General features: G+C 34.1%; 2 long non-coding RNA genes across 2 annotated transcripts in view; both read left to right on the forward strand.

Moving 5' to 3' along the window:
- Window positions 1-12,973, forward strand: part of LOC141380661 (uncharacterized) — a 146,200-nt gene that overhangs the window by 94,887 nt on the left and 38,340 nt on the right. The window lies entirely within an intron of this gene.
- On the forward strand, window positions 5,741-9,256 carry LOC137489227 (uncharacterized). Its single transcript, XR_011008613.2, has 5 exons — window positions 5,741-5,795; window positions 7,039-7,150; window positions 7,275-7,345; window positions 8,662-8,846; window positions 9,011-9,256. It is a non-coding gene; the product is annotated as an uncharacterized lncRNA (long non-coding RNA).

The following is a 12,973-nucleotide window of genomic DNA, read 5'->3' on the forward strand; positions in this document are numbered from 1 at the left end:
TAATTTTTAGATGGTTTTATTAGGTTAGAAATTGCCACAGAAAACAGACCCAGAGGTTGATGATGATGTTACAAGAGTTATTGATTATTATTCATATTTAATTGAAAGGATTGATCATGTCCTCCAGAAAGGTGTCATAAATTTGTTGCATGCTCATTAGCTTCCATGCGCATTTGCAATCAGATTTTTTGTTTAAGAAAAAATGTATGAGGATTTATGAGTTCTTGTTTACATTCATCTGTGATTCCAAATGTGAAATGTAATCATAAGCTAATCATTTTAAGAAAATTTGATGTTTCCCCATTTCCTGCACTTGTCTGCCTGAGAGACATTTCATGGTCGGCGAGGGAAATGATTTGCCCTAAATGGACTTACAAGTATAAATATATATAATATAAACATATTTGAGGATCCCACTTGGCACGTTACTGTTGTGCGCATGCATGATTATGAACGATTCAGATTTATACCTTCCAATCCGTCTCAGCATGAATCAACATTTATCCTTTCCTCATCATCTTGTTTCTCATTATTTTTATTAAATATAATTATTTAATTATTTGAATGAGTATTGAACTTTGAATTGATTTTAACTAATGAATAAGTTAACACATTGCTTAATATAAAAATGTTCAGTGCATTTGCCTTTCTCTTTATAACCTTTTTCAGGAGTCAAGACCTAAAATGTCTAAATTGATTTGGCTATTTTTAAGGTTAATTCTTTTAAAGTGATTCTACTTTTTATTCAAGATAGACTTTGTGTAGTAAAGTTATTATAACTAAATGTAAGCAGAGCGACCTAGGAACTCATTGCGAGTGTTGAAGCTGGCTTCTGCTGATGAAACTGCAAACTATCTCTGTAAACTTGATTTATTTATTTAAATTTCTGACTCCGGCTCTTCTTCATCTGACAGACTGGTCATTCTTTGGGTTAAACTGTATACCATCCCTACAATTAAAAATAATAAGCATCACACAAGGTGCTAGTGAACTGATTTTGCATACCAGGTATTGAATTTACTTTACCTCAGATTAGTTCATTTGGCTGTGATGGAGCGGTAATACACATGCTTGTGCAACTTTGCCATGCTTGTGGCTTTGAGAAAGAATAAAAAAACTTGCCTCTTTTTGCACAGATGGAGTTGTTATCGCGATGCAAAATGCTTAATTTTCAAATAGGGCTTTTTACTTGCATTTCCTTGATATATATGGCTAATTCAGCTGAAATCCATGTCATGAATGGAAAACCCATTCTTTTCAAATTTGCTGCATTTTGCACTGTTGAACACCAAGGAAGAAGAAAAAAAGATCAATGCTCACAGTATCTCAATATCAAAAAGAGCATGAGGCAATAAAAAGTGGACGTTTGACCCAGCAGGTCACAGCTCAGCCTCTCAACAGCCTTCCTCTGATAAAATAAACCTGGCTCTTATCAGTGCTAAGAGCTGAATTCTTCTCAAACATCTGTCTGCATAATGAGCTGTTCGAGACAGAGTTCATCGTGGCCCAGTTTCTGTCTGGTCTGCCTGCTTAATGACTTACAGAAACATCAAGAGGAAAAAAAGAAAGGAGCATGGAAATGGATGGAAGTGGAACCTCTCAGACTCCTCCAGGCCTTCATTTGAAATGTGTGAATAATTTCTGGGGGGAAAAAATAATAATAATAAGACATGTGAGAATTGGTTGGAAGTGCTCTTTAATTTAACGTCACCTTTCACCCTGTAAAAAAATCTACTCACAGAACAAATTAATGATATAGTGAAGTACATTTTGTGGGTTAAAAAAAATAAACATTTAATTCCTATGATTATGGAAGTCTGGTTTCTTTATACAGGGAATGATTTGACATTTCCCAACCAATATCCTTTAACAACTGAAAATGCAGTCTAAAACAGCCTCTTTTAATGTACAATTTAACTTTATTACAGTTTTAACCTTGAAGACCCTCCTCACACTGTGTTATAAAAGCCTGAAGTTCATTTTAATTAGCACTATTAGATGAGTAGTCTATCTAATCCTCCTCAATCCTCAGTGAATGTTCTTCTCAATATGCTCAGATTGCTGTAATTAGATCTTTCTATAGAGCAGCCATCTATACGATTAAGGCACGGGAACTCCCTCATTGATAGTGACAGGTATAATTAAATCATGTCAAACATTTTCTTCATCATTTCGTGTCCTTGAAACACTGTGTCAGAAAAGGTCAAGATAAGGATCGGAAGTAGAAGCTTGTTCGAGGGTTTTACTTTTTATATATTTATTTATATTCAAAAAAAATATTAACTTGAACTTCTTTGTTTTTTAAGCTTTTGGGGACCCTTTAATTATATTTCACCTTTATATTTATTTGATATAAATAGCCTAAATATTCTAAATGACTTACTTTTAAACCAGTATTTAAACATTTCAATAAAATATTTCATCAGTTGCTCACAACTTGATATGAATATTAAAAATCAAAAACAATTGTGTGCATGAGTGTCAGCGTGTTTGTTCTTATTATTGTTTTCCAATTTCATACTTTAGTGGTAACTTTTCCACTTTACTGTTAAAGCAGTCAGTTATTTTATTTTATTTTAATTTATTTTACCATTTATTTATTATTTTATTTGTTATCAGGTCACAATAAGATTTTGTTAGTTAAAGGGCACCTATTTTACCCCTTTTTCAAGATCTAAGATAAGTGTGGGAGTGTGTCTGTAAAGCTTCAGCTCAAAAGAGCCATCAGATTATTTAATATACCTTTCAGAACATTAGAATTTTCTGTTCTGTACACAGAGTTTGTTGCCTGTGGCCTTAATGCTGGTTCTCCCCGCCCACCTCTCCCTGCGTGCCTGTGAGTGTGCCTCAGTTCTGCCTTGGCTGCATCAGATAAACAGCACAGTGACAGACATGAGTTTCTGATAGCTAGCCATAGACTGTAAAATATATGGACGTAGTGTCCGTGACGTCACCCATAGGTTTCTGAAGAGCGCAAAAGAAGCCACAAATAGGCGTGGCCAACCGTCGCCATTTTGTTCACGCGTCATCACACCCACGGCGGGATACCATACAAGGGCAAAGAGGCGGAGAGTGAGCGGAGCTACAGACACTGCTGGCATTTTGCTTGGACCTGGTTTTAGACACACTTTACTTTGGGAAAACACTTAATACTTTACCACCTGCGACTCGTTTGTATTCTGACCACATGTGCTTAGCTGTACACAATATCAATAAGGTGTTTAGACTTTTAAAAATACTGTAGTAATACATTGAGCTACTAAGTATAGTTCTTATGAAGTTTTTCAACAGGAGGAAAACGCGAATTACTTCCAAACACTTAAAATATAGTCTGTGTTATGCAAGACTATTGATGAAATCCAACACAACACTGTGTAATAACACTTCAGATGACTGTTCTACAGCCCACAGGTAATCAATCTGCAAGATTCTTGATTGCTTTAGAGCTCTAAAGAACATAATAAATGATAAATGATCTTAGATAAAACAAATGTATTAATAGAGATAGTTTACAAATATATAACTTTACTCACATGGGAAACGGAGGCCCCTATCATCTGATAATTGTAGGAAATAATCCCAAAAGGCAACTGACTGTGTAAACCCACAAAAACAAAACAAAAATAGGATGAATATGCCAAAATCAGTGGCTAATCTGCCGGAGTCAGCTGAGGTGAGGTGACAGCGACCAGCGATACCTAGCTGTCACTCAAGTGGCCACGTGCTTAATTATGCAAACTTAATATAACCTAATATAAAGGAAACTGATGAGTTATAAAAACATTCACCCCCCTCACAGTTGTCATGAAGGGTAATATAAGCTGTATGAACCAAAATTGTTCTTTGTACCAGGCTGTAAACACCTTTTTTTTCTGTTGTAAATTTGGCCATTCTAACAGTGGGCTCAATTAAATTTTGCTCTATTATGGAGTCAGGACTAGCGGAATTTCGATGAATTGCAGTTTCAGTTACTTACGTATTGGCCTCCCGAGGGAGTGTGGGAGGTTGCGGCTTGTAGCTAGCGCTTGTGCTGTAAAATGCTGTGGCTGTTCTTATTGTTTTGTGATATGCTGTTCTACAGTATATGTAGGTGATATGAAAGCAACAGCACATACTGTATGAGCACTGAGTCTATATGTGTTTTTCTTTAGCATATCAGTGAAATGGAAACTCAATATAAAGTCATTTTATATGAAAAATATTTTCCATGTAATGTATGAAGGTAGAGGCAATGATGCTGGCCTGCATTTTTCATTTTATTCTACAATGATTGTATTAACCTGCAGAAAAAGGGAGTCGGTGAGGTGCAAATTTTACCTCTTATTATGTAGGTCAGACTGTCTGCTGAGGGAAAGAGGATTTACCCTTTTTTTTTTACTCTGTGGAAAACAGAAAAAAATACTATGTCGAGCAACATGAGCCACATATTGGCCATCATATAGATTGCTCACGGTAAATGCCTCCTTTTGCAGCACTTACTGTAACTATTGCACTTTTTTGTGCTTTTTTTAAAGGTGCCATAAAATTTATTGATACAATATTTTAAGTTGTTCTTTGAAATATAAATAGAAGCTTTGGTAAGTGCAAAAAAATAAAAAGTCTCCAGAAATGATTTTACATGTCCATTTCAAACCCTAATTTGCCCTCATTTTATATAGTTGGTTTTGACCATATTTTGGAAGGGTCATGATGAATATTAATAAGCTCTGCTATCTTGCAGCTCATCTCAGTGCCTGACACACACACACACACACACACACTTTCAAAATAATCATATTTCAGTTGTCCAAAATATTAACAAATTGAATTGATTACTTGTTAAATTTCTATCGTTTCAACTGTGCAGAGGTTAATTTTAGCTAGATTGAGTTGGAGAGTAATTTTAGGCCACCAGAAAACCTACTTTGCTTCTGAGTTGTGTAATAGATTGAATATTGGCTAGATTATAATTGACAAAAGGGACATGCTGAAGAATTTAGAGTTGTATTTTGTGGTTTTATTGGCAAAAACCAAGACAGGAATTAATATCAGCCTTTGCATTTGAAGTGTATTGTCATTCTTTCACTTTAAATTTATAGGAAGAGCTGAGGGATATTACTCAATGCATTAACATGCATTAAACACGGATATATGGTGTTCCCAGATAGCAGGCAGTAATCGGCCCGAGCTCGGCTGCCCTCCGGCGCCTCCGGCTCCGACTCGGCATCGGCGAGTGTTATCCGGGCCGAGTGCGGCCCGCGGCTCGCTCGCGCACATGCGGCTGTGATGCGGCTGTAAAGCACTGGCCCGATTCCGGTCAACCATATCCGGTCCGAGTCTGTCTGTAGAGTCCTGGCCGCTTCTGGCAAGGACTCGGCTGATGGCAACCGATTAAGTTCTTATTTTATCTAGTAATCTGTTAGCTCCACGTTTAATGATAATTTGAGAACATATTCATGGTACGATAGCAAAAAAAAAAAAAAAGAATATTTAGTGTGGATGGTCTCAATGTTTAGACGCAAACAAAACAATATTATTTATAAATAGATTATACATGTCATCTAGAGAAAAACTATGTAAAATTCGCTTATTTTTGAGATAGCACGCTCCTGTGCTGACTGTTTTTTTTTTTTTTTTTTTAAAGCAGAAGTTGGTTTCATAATAAACACATGCCTGACTAAACTCATGATCCAAACTCCAATCCAGACGGTGGCGGTAATGCTCCAACAAGCTGGTTGTCAACCACCATGGCACGAAGATCACAAGAAGAAAAAGTTTGATTTTTCAAAGATTCCATGTGGATTCCGGTCAGAAAGGTAAGCTTTTTACTGCTTGTGTACTGTATAATTAGCGAATTTAGAGCTTAAAACATTTCCACGGTGTTTGGTTGTAACAGCGTTTAGTAATTTAAAACAGTTTGATACGAAATGTAACTTGCTTTAAGAAACACGACTGGAGCTAATGTATGCTAACGCTAACAGTTACAAACACGTCTGAAAGTTCCTTTTCCTTTTACACAATGTTAGATTGTAACGTGTGTAGTAACTGAAAACTATTTTAATTATTTTAAAGAAACATGAAACGAATTTGTGTGTATGCTAACTTTGCGTTAAAGAAAGTTTCTGTAGACGAATCCATTAACGCTAACATGGCAAAGCGTGTTTTTTTCCTGATTTAACATTATAAAGTACCGTGGATGTTGAAAAAAGCATTGTACAGGCGTATACTTATCCAACAGTATTAATTCTGTGATTATGTGTAAATAAAAACTAATCGTTTTGGATTAATAAAATATTATTGTTTATCTTGTTTATGCAGTTAGTCACGAAAAATGATTGAAACTCGACTGTTTACTATTCTCTTTAAATTATGCAAGAGAAACATATTAGTGTGCACTTTAATTCATATGTGTTAGCCTATGTGAATCAATTATATCTTTTGTTCAAGCTGTAATGGTCAGTTAATGTAAAACTGAACGTCTTAAAGCAGATTTTGATGTTTTTTTTTTATGTTATTGACAGTGATAAATTCTGATTTAAATGAATGGGTAACAATATTTGTTGGTTAAGTCTTATTGTTCTTGTTTAACAAAGGTTAGTGAGATCATTATGCAGCACATCACGACCATAGAAGTCAATGGCACACTCTTTTGAACGTGAATAGGCATGTTATAGTTGTGTGCTAAAAGTCCATTATAAGCTGTAAACTGCTGATATATTTTCAACATAGATTGAGCTTTTCAGACGTTACATTACTAATTGCTTCACAAACAGCTGAAATGGTCTATTGTTATTGGCTATCATCATCAAACATTTTTCACAATGGTAGGTTAATCTTCATGGGTACAGAATAATGCATGTGCTTGACCATCTTACAAATCTATGTCTCAGATTCATAAGGCTGTCACTCTGCATGAATCTCCAAATAAATCTTGTGCAACCTTCTGTGTACTGATTATTTACACTATAGGTATTATATGCATTAATTAACTTTGATAGTATTTTAGGATTTGAACTTTTCTTTACGGGAGGTTAACAACAATGTGATGTTTTATTATAGATGCATATGAGGAAGCTCGACTCAAACATCCAACATCCAACCCAACTGTGATTTCTGACTGGTAGACAGATGAGGATGATTATCGCCTGTCATACATCTAAAGACAGAACAGGTTTGTTTGCAATTATTTTAAACACATACTGTCAACATTATGTCATTGATCTATTACAACCTGTGAGTTTTGCCCTGGCACAATACTAAAGTGATGTTTTGTTTTGTAAATGTATCTGATTAAGGGACAGTATAGACACATCTATACCGTGATGAAGAAAAATTACTTGGAACAAAGAGGCTGGATAAAAGGCAGGTATGAAGATTTCAGAAATCAATGCAGCACCACAAGTACCATCACCATCAATGACTATGGCAGAAATCTTAAGACCACCATCAAGATGCACAGATACTGTACATTCCAGTACACCAGGCGTGTCCAAACTACGGCCCGCGGTGAGGCTTTTTATAAATATCAATAGAATCTGGCCCGCTATACAAAAATGAACGTAATTCAATAAATAACCACCGGGTGTCGCTATTACATGCATTCTATTAAGCAGCAGTTCTTGTTATGATCTATAAATCTATCTATCTATCTATCTATCTGTCTGTCTGTCTGTCTGTCTGTCTGTCTGTCTGTCTGTCTGTCTGTCTGTCTATCTATCTACACACAGTTGAAGTCTGAATTATTAGCCCCTCATTGATTTATTTTTCTTTTTTAAATATTTCCCAAATGATGTTTAACAGAGCAAGAACAATTTTACAGTATGTCTGATAATATTTTTTCTTTTGGAGAAAGACTTATGTTTTATTTCGGCTAGAATAAAAAGTGGTTTAAATTTTTTTATGAACCATTTTAAGGTCAAAATTATTAGCCCCTTAAGTCTTCAGAACAAACCATTGTTATAAAATAACTTGCCTAATTACCTTAACTTGACTAGTTAACTTGATTAACCTAGTTAAGCCTTTAAATGTCGCTTTAAGCTGTATAGAAGTGTCTTAAAAATATCTAGTCAAATATTATTTACTGTCATCATGGCAAAGATAAAATAAATCAGTTATTAGAAATGAGTTACTAAAACTAATATGTTTAGAAATGTGTGGAAAAAAATGTTTAACTCTCCGTTAAACAGAAATTGGGGAAAAAATAAACGGTGGCTAATAATTTAGGGGGGCTAACAATTCTGACTTCAACTGTGTATATATATATATATATATATATATATATATATATATATATATATATATATATATATATATATATATATATATATATATATATATATACACACGTGTCTGTGTGATGTATGTAAAATTTGGCCCGCGACAACGTTTGTTTTTTTGCATCTGGCCCTCGACCCAAAAAGTTTGGACACTCCTGCAGTACACCTATGAACATTTACAGTCTTTGTTCTAGTGCAGTTTGAGATCAAGACAGAACTTATTGCATCTCGTGATGTCTTTGTAAGAATTGAAGACATCACTAAATTTGTTAAGGTTTAATGCAGCTAGAAAGTAAAGATCAACTAGAGAATATCAGCAGTGTCTAACCCACTGTTGTATTTACAGAAGTTGTATGAGAATAAGCTACAGGTTGATTTATACTTATCTGTTATTTTTCTTTTTTAGCACGACTGACTGAAGTTTTAAAATCATGCAACGTCATAAAGCAGCAGCTGGGCCTGATTCTCACAAAACCAAAACAGACGTGATGAAATTCCAGATGTAAACACATTTGACCTTCCTTTGGCCAATTTGATTTGGAAAAGCTTGAAAATCAACTAAAGGAGCAGCCCGAACAAATGAAGAAACTGGTAAGTTCAAGCTCTTGCTAATTTCAAAGTGTTTTAAGTTTATTTGTTTTTTTTATAGTTTTTTTTTTTTGCTTCGTAGGTAGCCTACTTTTTTCCTAATTTTTTCTTTTTTTTTACATTAGTACTTGTTCACTACTAATTATCTGTTTATCTTTTAATCACAGATGGAGTGAGGACAAATGTCCATACCACGCCACTGATAAAGAAGTGGAAAAATGCATTACAAGGTAGCTACAACTTGCCCCTGACAGGGATGGAGGAAGAAAGAAGAGAAAGCTAATGTGTCAAATGTCTACATCACTATTTTGTTTTATTTTTTAAACAACATTTTAAGTGTATTAGGATGTTCCCTGATACTTGAACAATTTGTTTCTTTCATTTGCATTTATATATATATATATATATATATATATATATATATATATATATATATATATATGTGTATGTATATATATATATATATATATGTGTGTGTGTGTGTGTGTATATATGTATGGTATGTATGTATGTATGTGTGTGCACCAAATTCTGAAGAAACATCTTGATACATTTTTAATAAACGTAATACAAATACAATTGTAAATATAAAATTGCACAAGACGTGTTGAAAGAAAATTGCTGTTTGTGCAATTGATTTTGTTCAAGTTTATTTAAAAATAAGTTTGACTTTATACTTCTGCAATTATATATATATATATATATATATATATATATATATATATATATATATATATATATATATATTTGTTTGTTTATTATTATTTTAATGTTTTATTAAAAAATGTTTCAAGATGTTTCTTCAGAATTCTGCAGTACTTTTTACAAGTTTGACTTGTATATTTTACGGATTGTCATTGGTATTTTTAAGATGTTTCTTGCTATATCTTAAATTGGTTTCTATATTTAGGTTTATATAAAATTTAGCTGTTTTTTACAAATTTTTAATTCAAGTCTATTGGGAAAACAGGGTTGTTTTAAAAACATCTGTGTTTGTGTGTAATTTTTAGATTTTTTGTTTAAATCTTTCTGTGTGTCTTTATTGTGTTGTTTTATTGTTGTTTTTGTATTGATATTCTTGTGCACTACAAAATTATGTATAAAATTTTAGTACTATTTTTTTCTTGCAATCAATAAACGTTTAACATTTATTTATTTTGTCATTTGTCTGATTATTTTCGTTACAGAATATGTATGCAGTTTGCACTTTATTCAAAGGTTAAACACAGTGCTTACACTTTGTGTTTACATTATAGTCTGTGTTTGCTGTTATATAAATTCAAATGGTTGTAATACCATATATCAAGTACCAATGTAATACCAAAAGGTTTTATAAGGTGTATAAATACGGAGTCGCGCCAGCTCCGGGCCACAGCGCACATTACCCTCGCGCCGATTTCGGCGCGGATGCGCAGCGTCGGCTCGCTTACGGCCGCCGCATCTGGCCCGCTTGATTCGGGCCGGAATCGGGCAGTGAGTCCACAGGCATCCGGCCCGAGTCCGGCAGCCGAAGTTGGGCCGAGGGGTAAGTCTTCGGCAGGCGACAATCTAGCCGGAACTGGCCCGAGTGTATTTTGCTATCTGGGTTTACGCTTGTTTGTTGCCTCATTACAAACATTCATAAATGTTACAATTGACATGTTAAACTAACAAAAACTGCATTTAAACAGATCATATGCCTCTTTATATTCTCACATTTTGTGTTCTGAAGAGTTGTGAAAGCTTCACACTATTTTGTTCTACTTTATAGCCTGTACTATTTTCAAAATAAAAGTCCCATTTACATAGTAAGTGTAATACACGCTTAGATAAACTTAAAAATACAGGAAAACTTATTTTTGTCATCTCACTTACAAATGTTGAGGACAATTAACAGCTGCCTGGTGTGTACATATTAATGATCAAATGTGGATTATCAGAGTCAGTGTTTTGTTCAGATTGACCTTTTTGTTAACAGGATTTTACTCAACAATGGTGTTTGAGGCTCACAGTATAACATTTCTATGTACTGAATTTTTATTATTCAGGTATGCCTGGGCTTTTGAAAATCAATATTCTGATCTATTTCTCAGTGAATTTAGTCAATATGTGTCAGTGAATTTAAACAAAACATTTTTATTAAACGGTTATATTCATTACAATAATAGTGGGGTCATCGAACAACATTAGCAACAGAAAGATTAAACAGTTAAATTGTTGTGCTGCAAAAAAAAAAATGTTAAACTACTTAATTTCAACTTATTGGATAATTAATATATATTTATGCTAGGCACTGTATATCCATTTTTGTCTATTCTATGGCTATATTTTTAAATAATTTAACAAATTTTTGTTAATTTGTCAACCAACATGAGCCTCATATGTTATAGAAGGCCATAATACCAATTGCTTACAGTTTATGCCAGTTGTGTGACTGACCAGGGGTGCGTTTACGAAAACCAACATTAGCCAACTAAGGTCGCAAGTTCTGTCACTACAAGCATAGTTAGTTAAATTAGTGTTTCCCAAATCCTTCGTTCCAACAAACATTTACAAACTGCATCGCAAACTTTTACGCTTGTAACTACACCTCTGGAGCTGTAGTAAAGCATAGATCCTGGTTGTGTTCTATTCTCGGTTATCCCCCAATGCCCTATTGGATTAGAATGTTCCAACATTTAAACTCGGAATGATTTAAAAAAGAACATTGAAGTCATCTCTCTTAGGTGTAATTCACTTTCAAAGGATTTTTACAGCTCAGTTTTAGCAATCTTCATATTGACAATTGTGTTCCCTTCGTAGTGCTTTTTTGAATCATTTATGCCATTTTGAATGCAGCTGTGTCTCATGACGAATGCTAGCGGAATTTACGCTATGTCTCCAAAGCTTATATAGCAAAAATATATAGCATACGGTAATCCTTTTAATTTATAGTAGGTTATTTTTTAAGAAATGTGTCTGTAGCCTACTGTATAGGGCCTTTTGGTTAGAAGATTTCTGCAGTGGTTTGAATGTGTCACAGTTGTAAAAGTAGACATTCCAAAACAAAAAATAAATAACAAAAACAATATGTAAATATGTGTAAACCAATATAATTTTATACAAAATATTATAGTCATTTTCTTTAAAGAAGTTGTTACTCCGCCCCATTTAGAGCATCATAATAGAGGTTTTACATTTTAATTAACGGGATTCAAATGATGGATCTGCGTCAGAGAAACTAACTGGTCACTACATCATTCATTTCCCAAACGATGCATTGTACTATAATAGTTCAGCCACTAGTTATGTCGTTGTTTGGGAAACGCACCCAAGTTCAGCAGCACTTATAAACGATTTAAAGAAAATAATTCTTTCTCATATTCAAGGCTGATCCTCCAAAGAGTTTATTTGACCTCATTTGCTGAGATGACAATGTCCTTGCACCAAAGAATGATTGGTCAATCCATCTTATTTTGACTGAATGGTGACCAATGAATGATGGCAGGACTGATATTATTCCAGAATGAGGAAGCAGGGCTCCTCTGAATGTCAGCAATTACAGTGTTATCATCACCTGCCCAGACGGTAGAAGGACTTATGGCTTTAATCGTAAGCGATACCGTGAATGAGTCTGAACCAGAGGCTATTTTCCACACTTCTTCACCAATCGCTTTAGAGCCAAATTCAACAATGAAGCGCTTAAGCTGGAGTCTAATGACCACATCACGCGTGGAGAGGAGGAAGGTTTAATATCTCCATTACTTTCCTCTTCCTGTCACTTGGTATGAAACTGTATATAATAATCATTTCTCACGTTTTGCAAAAGTTGATACAATTACAGCTTGTAAATGACAGATTTTTTTGACTTGTTTTCAATCACATATATTTTTTGCTGGTTTTTCTTTCATATTGAAAAGTGTTTCTTCTATAGTTTGAGATATGGATAAAGGGATAGTTCACCTCACACAAAAATACTCACTTTGTATTCTCAAGTGTTTCTAAACCTTTCTTTCTTCTTTTGAACACAAACATTTGGGCTGAACTGACCCTTTAAGGGAGAACTGTGTGTATTATTAGAAATAAGTATTTATTTATGTAATATTTTAAGTATTATTATACATTCAGTAATACACGTTATGTTTTCTTCCTGGGAATATTTCTAAAGGAGC

The sequence above is a fragment of the Danio rerio genome, chromosome 24 (assembly GCF_049306965.1).
Source record: "Danio rerio strain Tuebingen ecotype United States chromosome 24, GRCz12tu, whole genome shotgun sequence".
Classification (NCBI taxonomy): Eukaryota; Metazoa; Chordata; class Actinopteri; order Cypriniformes; family Danionidae; genus Danio; species Danio rerio.